General features: G+C 41.8%; 1 protein-coding gene across 1 annotated transcript in view; it reads right to left on the bottom strand.

Moving 5' to 3' along the window:
* Nucleotides 1-15,653, bottom strand: part of zdhhc8b (zinc finger DHHC-type palmitoyltransferase 8b) — a 64,419-nt gene that overhangs the window by 15,442 nt on the left and 33,324 nt on the right. The window lies entirely within an intron of this gene.

Here is a 15,653-nt window from a genome sequence, read left to right as displayed (position 1 = left end):
CTTCAATCCATATCCCCCCCACCTGCTCCACCAGTCCTCTTTTGCTTTGTTGAATTATTCAGAGCTGTGGCTCTAGAGAGCCACTGACAGAGAATAGAGAGGCGCTAACGGGGGTGCGGTGGCCACTCATAACCAGTCTGCACTAGTCCACAGCTTTGTCAGGGCTAGTGTGGGCTCTATTCATTCTTCCAAGATATCACTGCAACATATCAGGACAATGTTGGGAGTTGATTTTATACGCCTCACTGGAAAATGTAGCTCACATTATAATCAATACCTCAATGATGTATTACAAGTATATTCTAAACTCATTAAAGGCAGAGATACACTTTATTATAATTAGATAATAAGACAATAACAAGGAAATCACATGCCAAGTATTGTTTGTGATCCCATTATGAAGGCTAAACTGTCTGAGGATGCAATGAGCCTTTAATTATCTCATCAGGTTTTTTGGTGTTTTGTTTTTGTTTTTTTATATATATTTTAGCAGTGTGGCTCTAGGGATTGCAATGTAGGTCCACCACTTTGGTCCAGACTGAAATATCAGCATCTGCTAGAATGGATTGGCCAGACCTCTGAAGAATATCCACTTTTGTACTTGATGTAAAGTTTACAACTTCAACCATTTTTGTCTCCATCAGTGTGCTTCTATTTAGAATAATCATATGTTTCATACTTATATCAGATAAAAATGAAGAAAAAGTTCTGTCTCACAAACTAAACACTTGGTAATTTAAGTTTTGCTACAACTTTTTCTCTAAATGCAGTTTCAGTGGCTTATTTTATGGCGCATATTTACTTTTGCAAGATAACAACCTCAAAGTACATTTCAGTGGAATTGCCAAATACGCAGGCGACTGTAGTGAGTAGTACGGTGCTGTGTCATCACAGCTTTGGCAGCAAGTAGACAAGGTACAAACGCTAAAAAAATTGATCAAAGAAAAGCAATAGCATGCAGCTCCACCGTCTTACAAAATCCCAATTTACTCGCTTGTCAGAGGTTCATGTATTTTTGCCAACAGTGTGATACAGTCGAGCCAGAGAGAAGGAAAAATGGAGCGCAGCTGACAGCAACCATTTTAGGAGCCAGGGAGCAGACAGTGTGGGAGTAAAATGTGACTGAGAAAAAGTCTGATTAAGGCACAGACATTGGTTAATTGTGTAGGAGTAACAAATAACCACAGAGTGCTTATCGACACTGTTTACAAGCCACTTTTACTGCTTGTGTAACCATGATACCTCAACTGGGGCAGAAAAGCCTCCGCCTAGTCAAAAAGTTTGGACCAAGTTTATAAAGCTGGGAGCTTCTGCTGCCAAAAGTGCAGTAATATAATGAGTTTGGTTGTGTCCTAGCTTACAGTCCTGAGGCTGGCCAAAGTGGAAGAGAGTCCTGGATTCTCTGTGGTAATTAAAATGCCTGCAAACAGGAGCTGGAGAGGTAACGAGACGGGCACCCTCCAGCCAATCTGAATTTACAACGCCAGCTAAAAAAGCCCCTGAACATGCACAGCACACTGTCACGACAGAAGTGTAAAGATAACGTTCATGCTGAGGAATAAAATAAATGAAAATCACAGTTCAGCTCCTGGCTGAAATAGGGGAAAGAGCAAGGTAGAAAAAAAAAGAGCTTAAAGAGGAATAATCCACAGCTCAAGCTGGCAGAGCAACACACCGTTCCCCTCACTAACCTTAATCTACATGAGGCAGACTGCTACCACAGGGTACACCCCTTCCACACAGCAGCGTTCACCTTGTCTTCATACATTAGCATCGTTAAAGTCATAATGAGTTTGGACTCTCTTTCTGCAGCTTTCCTTGTAAAAGGTGTAGTGACGAATCCACAGAGAATTATCACCCGACTGCAGCTCACTTTGCTCACTCGTTTATGGCCCCCAACTTTATTGTTCAGGTTCAGACTGACTGCTGTCATCGGCCCTGTTTCCAGCTAAAGCATGCAGACAAAGTTGCCGACTAGCTGGGGAACACAGAGCCAGGTATTTCTGTCAGAAGTCGGTGGAGACCAAAAAAAGAGCTTAAAGGAGAGTGGACTTCCACAGGTGGAGACCTGACTGTTTGCTAAAGTCACCATAGCAACTTTAGGAGCGTGTTTATAGCTTGTAGCCAAAAACTCTTAATAATACAAAACAAAGAAAAAAAGAACTGCAGCTTTTATTTAATGTTTTCTTTCCTTCCTTTTCTGGTCAAGTCGTGTGCAGTAAAAATCAACCACCACAAACTGGGATTGGTTTCATGTAAACTGCAGCTTTAACTCACTATAAAGTTGTAAAGAGGAACCAGTTTTCCCTTCTCTTGCAGGCCCCATCTCATTTCTGGATAACACAGATACTTCATCTGATATCCACCACAGAGGCATACAGTGAAATCATATAATACACACAGACAGCCACAAACACACACTTAGCTCCGTTCAGCATCAGCTTAGGAGCTGAAAGGCAGAATCTTAGCCTAGGGTATCTGATAGCCTTCTCAGTCACTGCAGCAGTAGGGGTGTCTCTAGTTGAGTATTAAGATTAGAGAAAATGCCTGGGCTTTCTGGTGATGATAACCCAGCTGTCTTTCAAAAAAAAAAAAAAAAAAGCCTGGACACAAATCCTGTCTTAAAAATTCAGCTGATTGCCAGCCACCCTAAAAAACCCAGGCTTGAGCCCACTGATTAAACAGAATCTGTGTGGAACTCTTTGAAATGAAGCCTCTACCCCCGCTGCTGTGGAAAACCTATAGAGGGAGGAAAACCCTCTGTGGTCTTTGTAAAGTAAATAATTGCTTGATGAAGAACTTAAAGCTTTTTAAGGTGGTAGGACTGGTCTGTTGGCACAGTTATATATTTAAATAAGGCACATATACCATAGAAAGCAGCCTACATGCTCGCTACACACCCCAAAGCTATTTGGCTACTCAAATCTTCCTGTCCTTCATTTGCTTGCCTTCGGATAGGAGCAGCCCTTGTCTTTGAAGTTGCTCTTATCTGTTCTTTTAGTGGCTCTAGATGGGGGGGGGTCTTGTGTGGAGGGTAGAGTCTGAACAACCATCAAAGAGAAAATGGAGTCAATCCTTTTGGCACCGACACTGGCAGGTAACACTTTTCTTAGTCCAACATGAAGGCGTTTTCATCAGTTTTTGTGAATGAAGGGAGATGGACTAATATGCACAATATGTGTCTGATTCATTCAGGAGTTGAAAGCGGCTCAGTGACATTCATGTCAGTCAGCTCTAATCCATTATTATGGGCGCAATCGTTGTTTGCTTGCTTGTTAAGATTCAACGTTTTTCATCCTCTTGTTGATTAGCTGCTTTTATATCCAATCTAGAAACACAATATTGTGTGTGATAATTACAGGGGCATGCCAGTTATTTAGTATTCCACTTCCATATAATTTGGAAACTCACAAAAGACAGATTAAAAAAAGAATGGTCATAATTGTTGCGGCAGAGGCAGAGCTCTTTTTGCAGACGTCCAGTACTTTAACTTCATATCTCGCTGCAGGATACACAAGTCTACTCCAGTGAGTCAATACACTGTGACATTTCAGACTTTTGACCAGAGATAGCAGTAATACTCTGCTTTTCAGTCAATATTAAGTTTAAAATCAAATAAAGTAGTGCTTATTCGCTTTTGAAGGAGAACAGGAGAGGACTATCAAACTGAAATTTGATTCTAAATGAAAAGAAACAAATCCTTTAGTTCTGTTTTCCTTCATTATATTTTCACAGGGTCAGGCAGCCAGTGTGTAGGATTTAACAGAATCTAGCTGTGAAGTTGCAGATTGCAACTAACTGAACACTACTATTCTATTCTCTGTATTTGACAACCTGGTAATGAGAACATGCTGTGACCTATGTAGGAGAAATTAAAGTGGCCGTGAAATTTCCCGAAATGTCCTATCTACGGCCAGTGAGGCCAGTTCTGGGCCGGAAACATGGCAGTTCAAATGGCGGCCTCTATGGATGGTAACCTGCAACGTCTGTAGATAAAAACGGAACATTCTAAGGTTAGCATACACGATCCCTATATTTATTATATTCAATATTTCTGTTAGTATTCAAATGTTCAAAGTCAGAGATGTTCTGTATAGGAACAATATAGCATCTATTATCAGGATCAGAAATGAAGCCATTTCTGACTATAATGCTTGAGCATGAATGACACCTGTAACACTGCCAGGCCTCTGGGAACACTTACAGTAATGTATTCAGCACACAGTGAGAACACCATACCATTGATTAGTTCATTAACGCTGAACCCAGTGGGACGCACATGGGAGGCCTGTTCTCCTGCAGACTGCCTGCTGAGACCCACTGATCCAGAATCTGTTGCAAGGCAGGTGTCATTTCACCCTCCAGGAAGTGAATTCTCATTATGATGTAAAAAATGGGAATCGTTTAATATTCTATAAGGAAATGAGACCGAGGGCTCAATCATTATGTTTCAGTCCTGATCCACATGCCATATTAAGAAATCTTTTCACATCTGTCTCACCGGGCCCCCATGATTAACAGTCCATCCACATACTTTTCCCCCCATTTTCGCCCACAGAAGCCCTGCGCCAGCTGAAACACTCCTGTGGTTATTTTCCAGATTCACACAGACTCTTTAAATTCTGTCAAACTTATTTTACTCCTCGTAGGATTCATGAACGGCAGAATGACTCGCTGCCAAATCCCCAGGGACCTGCCAATCTCTGACGCAAACACATCGCTGAGTCTCTGCCTTCACACACATGGCATTTAGTATTCCACACACAAACACACACAGCAGCAGCAGGCCTGTTGTCAGCGCAGACAGCGGTTATGTTTGCTGGAGGCGTGGAGCAGAGCAGCTCTAGGCAGGTCAGATGAGAGGCAGAGCTGCACAGATTGACTGGGTGTCGTGATATTCATTTCCTCAAGCCCTAAGTTATTCATTAGGGATGGGTATTTTCTCTTTTTTTGAACCCACACAACAATTTTCTTAGTTGTGCATTTACTTTAAGAGTATGTATTTAATTTAAATTTCTTTGCCTTTAATCTATAAAATGTCAGAACATAGTAAATAATGGTCATCACAAGTTCCCAGAACCCAAAATGATGTCTTAAAATTTTCTTTTTTTGTCTCACCTACCTAACCTTGCCAGGCAGCTGGACTCACAAAACAGTGCAAGAATCCATCTGGTCAAGCTTCAATCTATGCATGTGCAGTCATGTTATCAATCCAGTATAATTAACAGTTATATATACATATCAAAAAGAAAAAACAGCAAATCTCAAAGAAGTTGAAACCTACAAATGTTATATGAAAATCTTCAGCAAACAAAAGCATCCAAGAGAAGGGGGACTTCTAAGTTTTTTATGTTTATTATACATGAACAGACTTGCAAAATTAATAGAAATTAAGAGATTTGGAAACACAAGTCAAGTCCCAATTCAGCTCTGTTTATTGATGAGGAGACAGCCTTGAGGAATGGTTGACTTCACTCTAGGACAACGCAGCAGAGGGGGGACCTGTGCAGCTGCAGGGTACTGTATTCCATCTGAATTATATCTCTGAGCTCTCAATGTAATTTGCATTTTCATAATTGCATAAGAGGTCCATTTGAAATGAAATAAAATGCTTTGCCCCCCAAACATTGCCCTTTTGTAATTTACATATTCATAACCTAGTTCTTATTGTCTGCAGAAAGAAGAAAAGAGGAGAACTGTCCAGAGGAAAAAAACATTTCTTTTCCCCCTTAGCCACAGATGTAGTCTAACCACCTACCACACTAAATTACATCACACTGTAAATAAGCACAGTGAGCACTGATACTATTACAAACGTTGCCTGGCTCCATACATATGAGGCTCATGTTTAAATGAACAGTTTCATTCCGAAGCTATATTTACAGCTGCTACATAACTCACCTTTGAGCTAAAAAAATTCATCAAAAATCTAAAATTACATTTAAAAAATGCATGGTGACTGGTCATTCAACTGAAACAGAGTAGGATTTAGTTTTTTGTAACACTGACTCTAACATAATCTGACTTTGGATAACAAACATTCATTCATATTCCCTGCAGCGTTTCCTCTTAATGTGGGTAAGCAGTTTGTGGGAGCAGATGTCACATTTTTCTAATGGGAGAGGAATAAGTTAGTGTGTGTGCTTGCTAGTGTGTGTGTGTGTGTGTGTGTGTGTGTGTGTGTGTGTGTGTGTGTGTGTGTGTGTGTGTGTGTGTGTGTGTGTGTGTCAAGGTACAGGGTTAGTGTCACCTTTTTCCCCTTTATCCTCCTACTACTGTCTTTTTAATAAAATAAATACACACACACACACACACACACACACACACACACACACACACACACACACACACACACACACAGACACACACACACACACACACAATGTCGTCACACACTCAGTAGCCTAAACCTCAAACAAATCAACAACGTCTGCTCTCATAATCCAATAAAACAAATGTCAATCACTTTTCCTAATGAAAAACAGTTTGCACTGACATGTGTACATAAACTGGCACAACAAACACAGTGTGGTGTATGGCCTGGTGGGTAGTGCAATCTCCCCAAGGAGTGATGACACATGTGCGGCCTGTCTTTCAGGCACCCCGTGGGAATCTGGAAAACCAGTACAGTGCCATGGGTCAGTTGGAATAAATGAGGCTTACGGGGCCTAAGACACTGAGGCTTAACTAGACAAGTACAGTAAATATCTGTGGGTATTTAGACCACAGTAGCAAGGACAGCCTGCTCCGCCAGTGCAACTGTTGCCTCTGTGTCCATGTTAAGCTCTGCCAGTTTGAAATATGCATCTGTATGAAACCTAATCTGGATATTGGCTTTTGTGGAGGGATGAGTGGGTGGATTCAGCTAACATGGACGCCTCAGACGGCCCTTGCTTCAGACAACCGACGGGGCTGCTCGTTCAGTTGCCAGGCTGATATGTACGAAGGGAAAGCAATGCCTGCAGAAGTTGGCTTGCTATGTGTCACATTCCTAGCAACTCTTATTCTAAGCTCCGAGCATAGCGGCCTGTATGTGTGGCCACTGTCAAGAGCTTCAAGAGTTATGACTCAAAGAGGCGACAGACAGAGCCCTTCAGTCTGTTTCAGCAGCCTGTTGTCAGGTAATTAGGTGCTGGGTGTAAGTGTTGTGTAGTTCGCTGAGCGGCCACTTGAGGCCGGCTACAAAAGTGATCCATCTCCGTAAGGCCCCATATTACAATGCACCAACTTTACAGTAGAAATAATCATGTTTACAGTCTGGTGCAAAAAAAAAAAAAAAAAAACGTTTAGGTCTCGATCGCCAATTTCCCTGTTCATTATAACTGTGCATAACTTTAAGGCTTAAAGTTAAAAGGGCATGACTGCTTTGAGTGACATACCTATGAATATTATATTCAATTTCTGCCAATAGATACTCCTAAATGTTACACACTGGACTTTTAAATGCGGTTGTGGCCAGGCCTCATATACAAATACACATTTTGGAGGGTTAAAGTCTAGATCATAAAAGAAGGCTGTAAAGATGTGTGCCACCTTTCATCTGCGTATCTTTCCAATGTATTTTACAGTACATTAAGACCAAAGAAACTCCATGACAATAGAGCAAACCGATGAATGTCTCTGGAAAAAGCAAGTAAGGGGCCTTGAGTTACGATTATTTCAACAAACAATTGCTCCTAAGATCAAGAATGAGCTTTTGTGTTCTAATCAAACTTCAACTGATTTTCAAATAACAATTCTAACAACAAAAACTAACAAATCTAACAACAAGAAGTATGTTTGAAGTCCCTGTTTCTTATCCAACACATCTACCAGATAGATGCCAGTCAATGAGCTTTGGTAAATGTAGATTCATTCTCCACCAAAGCAAAGGGCAACAATGCCAAATCCTCTCTGCCAGCACCCGGCCGGTGAAGACTCAGCAGTTCCAGGAAGAAGAGAGATAAGAGGAACTGAGCTGAAACCTGAGGAGGTTCTCCAGAGATACAGCAGGCAGAACCTAAAAGTCAGATAAACACAAACCCCTGATAGAGTTTTAAGAAGCGGGACAAGTCGTTGACCTTAATGTCCATGACTTAATGCACAATGACCCTCCACCTCCTCCCCGCCCCACCCTGCTCTCTCTGACACAATTATGACTGTTATGCCTATTTATCTGCAAGCGCCATCTGCAAGCTGCCTTCGCCACACCAGTGAGGTCAGTCCAATTCTCTTCTCACTTCCTGCAGGAAGCCGAGGCTGAGCTTGGACTGGACACACACAAGCTGCTCTCCAGAGAACAGAGCAATCCTCTCAGTCTGCAGTAGGCACAGTGTGGAGATTGTGGAGAGTTTAATCAGGGATACAGTGCACATGAAAACACACACACAAACACAAACACAAACACACACACACACACACACACAGTCACACCAGGTTTTAACTTAAACACACAAACAGAAGCAGTAGCATGGTGTGTAGAAGACCTTGTGACCTAGGTTTGATTATTTTCTGAGGGGCCAGAACTGATTCCAATATTTGAGGACTGGAGCTGATGCTGACTTGAAGAGTCCATTAATATGAAGAGCTGTCAGAAAACATGTGATAAGTTTGTTCTTTGGATAAATAAAGGTTAAACACACACACATTCACACCATGCTATGTACAGTCATGTTGCTTCTCTGTGGGCACTGTTGGCAGTTAGTGGTGGATCAGCTGCTTGCCTGCCTTCCTTCTGGTCCTGGTGATATTTACAGTACAACACTCAAACACCTTTCCAAAAACCACTGATTAAATGGGATGGGCAAACAGTGTCGTTTTCACAAGTCAAACACCTGCTAATCCACTTAATCACATAACCAACCCCTAAAATGTGTACCACAATGGCAGTTACTATTTAAACAAACCTCAGCTATGTTTTTAACTAATAGCAATTATAATGTATTTTCATATTCACAGCACAAAAATCTATCACAAAGGCTGCAGAGTCATGCTGAACCCCTAACGCCGCCGGCAGCAAGCCGCAGCAAATTCTGGTTGCATTTTAAATCCACTTCTTGTTGCCGGATGCTTGTCTGCCCCTGCAGAGCCCATCAGCCTAATGAACTGTTCATCAATCAGTTTAATGTACACACACACAGGCCCTGGCTGGTACAGAGGTTGGCAGAGATGGATGGCACAAGACTTGATGGGTATAATAAAACAAGGGGAGATGTCCACACAGTCCTCCTCCCTTACAGCCAAAGATTTGAGTCAGATACCAGGAGATAGTGAAGGTTTTGGGAATGATCCTGGAGAGTCCTGTGTAGACTCAACTTGTGAGGCAACAACTGCCAGAAATAGTCAGAACGTGTGATAAAATTCCCCTATGTAAAAGTCAGAAAAGAAAGCCAAAAATTGCCTAATATCTTCTGCTTGTGTTAGATATGAAAACACCCTCAGCTTTCACAGCTTTCAGGCACCACAGGAAAAAACATTCAGTGTATACATCATGTTTTTAAGCTATTTTCACACTTGGCTCACCTAGTACCTTGCATTATAAGTGGATACTAAAGAATTTGAACTTCACAAGCACAGGGAGTGGTAAAACATCAGTTCAGCTTTGCAAACAGAGAATATTATTATCTTTCAATTCAACTACAGCAGTAACTTTAATACACCCAGATACACAGAGTTACTAGTAAACTCATGTCATTTCTGCACCAACTGAAAATACCCTTCTTTCAGCTCCAACAGTCCAACCCAGTCTCAAGGCTTAATACCTATTTCATTTGGAGCGATTTGGCCTTCCGCTCACCTCTGACAGATTTGACATCATGCTAAAAAAGTCATTATTGGACTTTCAAGACAATATGATGGAATATTCAGAGCCAGCGTTGCAATATGAAATTCTTAATCCTAAGTGATTGTCCATATGCTTCTCATAATGCTGTGCTTTCCAATTCAATAGAGCCACTGACAGATGTGGAAAGAGATTGAATCTGCAGTCAGATTGAATGTATATTTAGCACAAAATACCATGGTGCACTGTGAGGGAGGGTGGAGCAGTGCTGCTGCACACTACTCACAATCATTTGCTGAATATTACGAATGTAATATTAAAATTAAAACACAAAAAGGGACATGTCTTTCCACATATTTTTTCTAAGGTTTTAAAAATGTGCCGAAAATGTCTAAGTGTGCAAGGTGAATGCTTAAAATATATAACTTTGGTTTTATTAAAACAAGAGACCCACACACGTCTTTATATAGAGTTTCAATGCAGCACAAGAAGCCTTTGTTCAGGAAACTGGGTGAAAACACTGCTGCCTCACAGGTTTTTCAAAGCATAATAGATGATTTTCTTTTTTTTATTTACAGTATGGTGCATGTGTTCCATGTGTAGTGTGGCCTCAGTCTCTGAAGGGAGGTTTCTGTCGTGTGGTGGTGGTGGGCTCAATAATAGCCTATCCTCCACAGCAGCCCACATGCCTGGATGTATTATAACAGACTAGGCCTGGGATCAGACCTGCTCTCCCGCCACTGACGTCCAGATGTGCTTCCCTGTGGGTTCTGATCTGATGCCTACAATTGTAGGTGGAAAATAGCTACGGTTAGCGTAGGAGTGCATGTGCGCATTTCAGTGAAAAGGTGCTTGTTGTAGCCTTTGTGAACATCAATATATTTTGTCAAATTACCTGTGAGCTCTTACAAACTATGTGATGTCAGAATGCACGGCAGATTCAATTTCTGTAATATGATCCAGTGTTTGGGGGAATAAACGTATTAACTAAGACCGATACCACTCTTACCTTTCCCCGTTAAATATGAAGCTACAGCCGAGTGATCATTAGCTTAGCTTAGTGTAAAGACGGGGGTAACAGCTAGTCTGGCTTTGTCCAACGGTAACACAATCTGCCTACATGTGTCTCCACAGCTCACTAATTACCACTACCAACAAACTCTACCTCCTAATCCCGTTTTGAACCATTAATGAACATTTGTGCTATAAAGCAAAACTCCCAACAAACCCAGCCAGCTGGCATGCAGTTAAGACCCAGTAGAAGCTGCCAATCTAGCTGTTTCTTTCCATGTGTAAAAATGAATGTGGTAATGATTTATTGATTTCAAAACACAAGCAGCAACTTTAAATTCACTCCACTGAAAATGTAAATTGAGGCACAACAGAGTTGCAGAGGTTTAAGCAGGCGAATTGGATTAAATTAGAGCATGTTTGGATTTGAGAAGCTTTTCAGGGCAAAAAAAAAAAATCCATCTTGGGACTTTTCAAAAGAATCTCCTTCCTGAATTGCGTGGATTTAACATAAATTAACCCCATCCCCAGTGATGTGTCTGCTGAACAGCATAAAGTGAAGAATTTGCAGGAGTCCAACTCGTCCTTCACTTTGAGCTGAAACTTGCTCCGTCCCCCTCCCTTCTTCTCATTCTCAGTTGTTCCTCTTCATCCATCATGAGCCCCGGAGCTGACACAGGTGCTTTCACTAAACCTTCTTGAAGAACCCCCCCCTCCGCCTCCTTCTCTCTTCTTCCTCCTACCCTCTCCTTCTCCTCCTTCATCTCTGTCTCCACGCCTCCCTCTCTCCTCTCTCCTACTGAAGGAACTCATCAGTGGCCCCTTCAGATCTGCAGGAATCTTAATTGTATATTGTCAAACGGGGGATTTTTTATCCAGCAAGGGAGGTGATCTAGATCAGCTGGGGGGACTGGAGAGAGGCTAAGCACGCACACACACACAAAGCTGAATTTATGAACATCCACACACACTGTTTCAAAGGCAAGAGTATGCATACTTGCTCCCAGATGTGTGTGCAAACCATATGTACAGTACATATGGATGAGCATGTGTGACATAGGGAAGCAGGCACACATATTCACAGAGGCTCAGAGAGAGAGAGAGAGAGAGAGAGAGAGAGAGAGAGAGAGAGAGAGAGAGAGAGAGAGAGAGAGAGAGAGAGAGAGAGAGAGAGAGAATGAGCAAGATGGGAAACCTCTGAGGAGATAGTATGGAAGTATGGAAGCTCTGTGATATCATAGTTCCCTGTTCCTTCTCTGTTTTGATAGCTCCCGGGTTTGGGGCCCCTTTTTGCATCTTTTCTAAAAGCACAGAAGACTCAAATTTGTCTGAGTCTATGCTCAGCAGGCCGCAATCGTGACACGTCAGTACGGGCTGGGGCTCCTCGTCCTACATGCTGCAGAGGGAACAAAGAGTCCTATTGATTTACCGAGCTTCAATAAGACAAGACAATGATTCCTTTTAGAAACAGAGGCTGGTAGCACTGGGCAGAATCCCACCAGTGTTCTCTGGGAACTTGGGGACAAAGAGAGGGACAGACAGAGGGTGGGAGGGTCAGAAAACTGGGTTGACCTGTCTTCAATGCAAGCTCTGTAGCTCCAGCGTACAGCAAGTCAGTGCACAGAACGGCATGACGGCACATACATGACTGGGCACATTCACACTAACACTGAATGGTTGCATAATTGATGCTACAGCAGTGTTAGCGTTGTACGGAGAGCATCAATATGTTCTTTCACATCAAGTGCCAATTCACACGCCACTGCTCAGTGAGCCTTGCTTAGTTGGCAAACTTGTTGCCAGTAGACAGATGTAAATATAGGTCGATGACGTTAAACCCTCATAGGGACAGTTACAGCATCCAGGCTCCACCACCCGAAAAAAGAGCTCCTGCTGTGATGCAGATTCAATGGAGCACCCATTCTTTCCGAGGGAACATTTAAGAACCTGCTGAGTGAAATATAAGAGAGATGGATAGCAGTTAGAAGTGGTTGGGCTAAATAAGCGCCCTGTGGCATGCAAGATACAGGGAAAGCAGGAGTTGTATCACAACTGATACAATGATACTGATACTGCCTATTCCATATGTGAGTGGTTAGTTAGAATGTCAGTGTGCCTGGTCCAGACCAGATCAGACAAATTCTGGTTAGATTCTGACACAAATCATTTTAGCTGCAAAGTAATGTAATTGTCTGTTTTCTAGAACTGTCCAATCATATCAACCTGACAAGCGTTGGATTTCTCCATGCCTATAAGAGAAATACTCACTAGAAAGTTTAAAGGATGGAGTGTTTCTTTGAGCCTTTGAAAAACCCAAAACACAAGAGAAAAAGTGTAAGGCAAGGATTAAAAAGTGTTTATCTGCTCTAATATAAGCTGAAAATGTTAGCATGAGTCAGCTAGAAAATGAGGCATCTAGAAAAATTAAACTATCAATTTTCAACCAACTCAGAGAGCAGGATCAATACTTTTAGGACTATATTTTTTATATTTTACAGACAACATTTCAGCCTGTCCAAAAACAATTTTGAATGCATAATGAGATAAAAAAAAGTTATATTTTACTAAATTGTTTGAAGGAAGCTCAGCCAAATAAGTATATAAATATAAATAGATTAACAGTTTTATCTGGCTCAACTCACACACCAAAGGATCTTGTGAATATCATATGAAAAGGCAGGAGTTATCTTCTAAAGCGCCTGCTGCTGGCCTACTTCTGTTATTAAGGGGATTCCTCTAGATTCCTCTCCCTCGACGCCTGGGTCCCGCCATCTGCTCCGGCTGAACTGGGGAGTTTATTATGGCGCTGACAGCCCTGCGAATTGTGACCCTTAATGAAATTGTGGAGCAATATGTAAGGTCTGATCCTCTTAGGCGGCTGTTGAGGTCTGTTTGCCTGCAGACACGGCAGGCAAGAGCTGGAAAGTCAGAGCAGCGGGAGCCTAGCCGGAGCCATATGCAGGGATAAACGCTGATGTCAGGTCACTGCTGATTCAATAAGGGGGACTCCAGGGCTGCCCTGCTAGGCTTTTACAATAACAACATATTCACGTTAAGGGTGTGGGATTTCATTATGGAATTGTTAAGTGATTCATGGGTATATCTTTTGCTGAAAGGCTCAACGCAGTGATGGGAAGTAGGGAAATGGTGACATGCTGGAATGAAGACTGATGGGCTTTATTAAGATAAATGTATTTTGCTCTTTCACCGTATCAACTCCTGTTACTCTGAGAGTACAGCCCTGGAGAAGGTGAGAAGGATAAAGATTTATTTGCTAGTCCTCTACTTTGCACAGTAACACAAACCAACACTGAGTGCATCTGCTTTTGCTCATTCCTTGCAGTTTTATTACAGCTTAGACATCCAACAGTTGAGTGTTAAATTCTGGGTGATGCTCTAAGTGGTCGTTTCACAGGACGCTAATGAGCGAAACTGATAATAGCTGGTGTTTACTTAGAGCACAGCTCAGGCCATTTAGTGCAACTAGCTCTGTTTCGTTTTTTATGTGTTTGGAAAGACATATTCTGTCTATAAATACACATGCTGACCCAATTATAGGTGGAGTAGAGTCATCTGTGATTTAGTCTGTTTGAAGCCAGCCAAAAAAAATCCCCTTGAGTAGGCTGGGTGGGGCTAAGCCAATACTCTGAAAACAATTAGAGCTGGATGTTTAAAGAAACAGTCATTTTGATATGTTGTAAAATAATTTTGACAAATAACGTTAACCATTATTAATAATGGTCTTCTGAGCATGGTGTCGGTGAATTGCATGTGAAAACCCACATATAATCAGGTTAAAACCATAGTCAATTGGCAGCAACAATGGAATAGTTGTCAAGTGTTGTTCCAACTTAATTTGGCATTTAAATGACTTTCGTCTAAGGCAATACTTTGCTACATGATGTTATAGTCAACAAATTGCAGTAACAAAATACCTTCACAGTGGACGCAGGCATGAGTGCATCCAGAATGCATTGAGGACTCACTCACTCAAGCCATATTTCGTGGTGGTCATGTGTCCACATACTGTATGCGCTGCACGTGTTGTGAATCCAAATGCATCCCACATAGAAGAACCACCAAAGCTGTATGGCTGAGTGAACATGTGCATCCTTTTATCAGGTCTCTGGTGGAAGTTTTTTTTTCTGAAGCCTGGATCTGGGTTTTTCCGCTTGCCGTCATCTTTTCCATATAATAATGAAACCAGAAAATCCCTGTTTGGCCTAAAGGGAGGAGGCCTTGTTAAGATGAAGTAAGGAATCCACTATGGGTGAAAGTGGAAGCTCAAAATCACCAGCGGGTCAAAAAATAGAACTAATGGAACACTAACTTCCTCATTGGCTTAAATGCCACTCTCATGTCTGTTTGGTAAACACATAACTGTAACTCTCTGGAGTTTGCACTGATAACCTGGCAACCAGTAAATAGTCCAGCACATGACCCCTCTGTAAAATGGCATTCATTTATGAGCTTTATAGGTGCTGGAAGTGGACTGTTTCCACTGGACAGAGGCTGGCTAGCTGTTTCCAGGCTAAATGCTAAGCTAAGTTGTCTTTAGCAATTTCCTTTATGTTACAGATTTAAGAGTGGTATTAATCTTCTCATGTACCTCTAAGCCAATAAGTGTATTTCCCAAAATGCTGAGCTGTTGCCTTACACTTATACCAGTTGTCAACTGCAACAACTGTATCTAATCTGTATATACACGTATGAACAAAAAGTTCACAATTTATTGCTCATGCCAGTGTTTGCATAGCATTTGCAGCAGCATTTTCAACTGTTGTGATGTGAGATCTGCACACCTTCACAGCTCTTCAATCTCCCTCATTAACACAACCCCTGTAAGGCCAGTCAAACCTGCATTCATCCAGTTTATGCATGC

This window comes from Dicentrarchus labrax, unplaced genomic scaffold (genome assembly GCF_905237075.1).
Source record: "Dicentrarchus labrax unplaced genomic scaffold, dlabrax2021, whole genome shotgun sequence".
NCBI classification, from domain to species: Eukaryota; Metazoa; Chordata; class Actinopteri; family Moronidae; genus Dicentrarchus; species Dicentrarchus labrax.
This window is presented reverse-complemented; position numbering and strand designations above follow the sequence as displayed.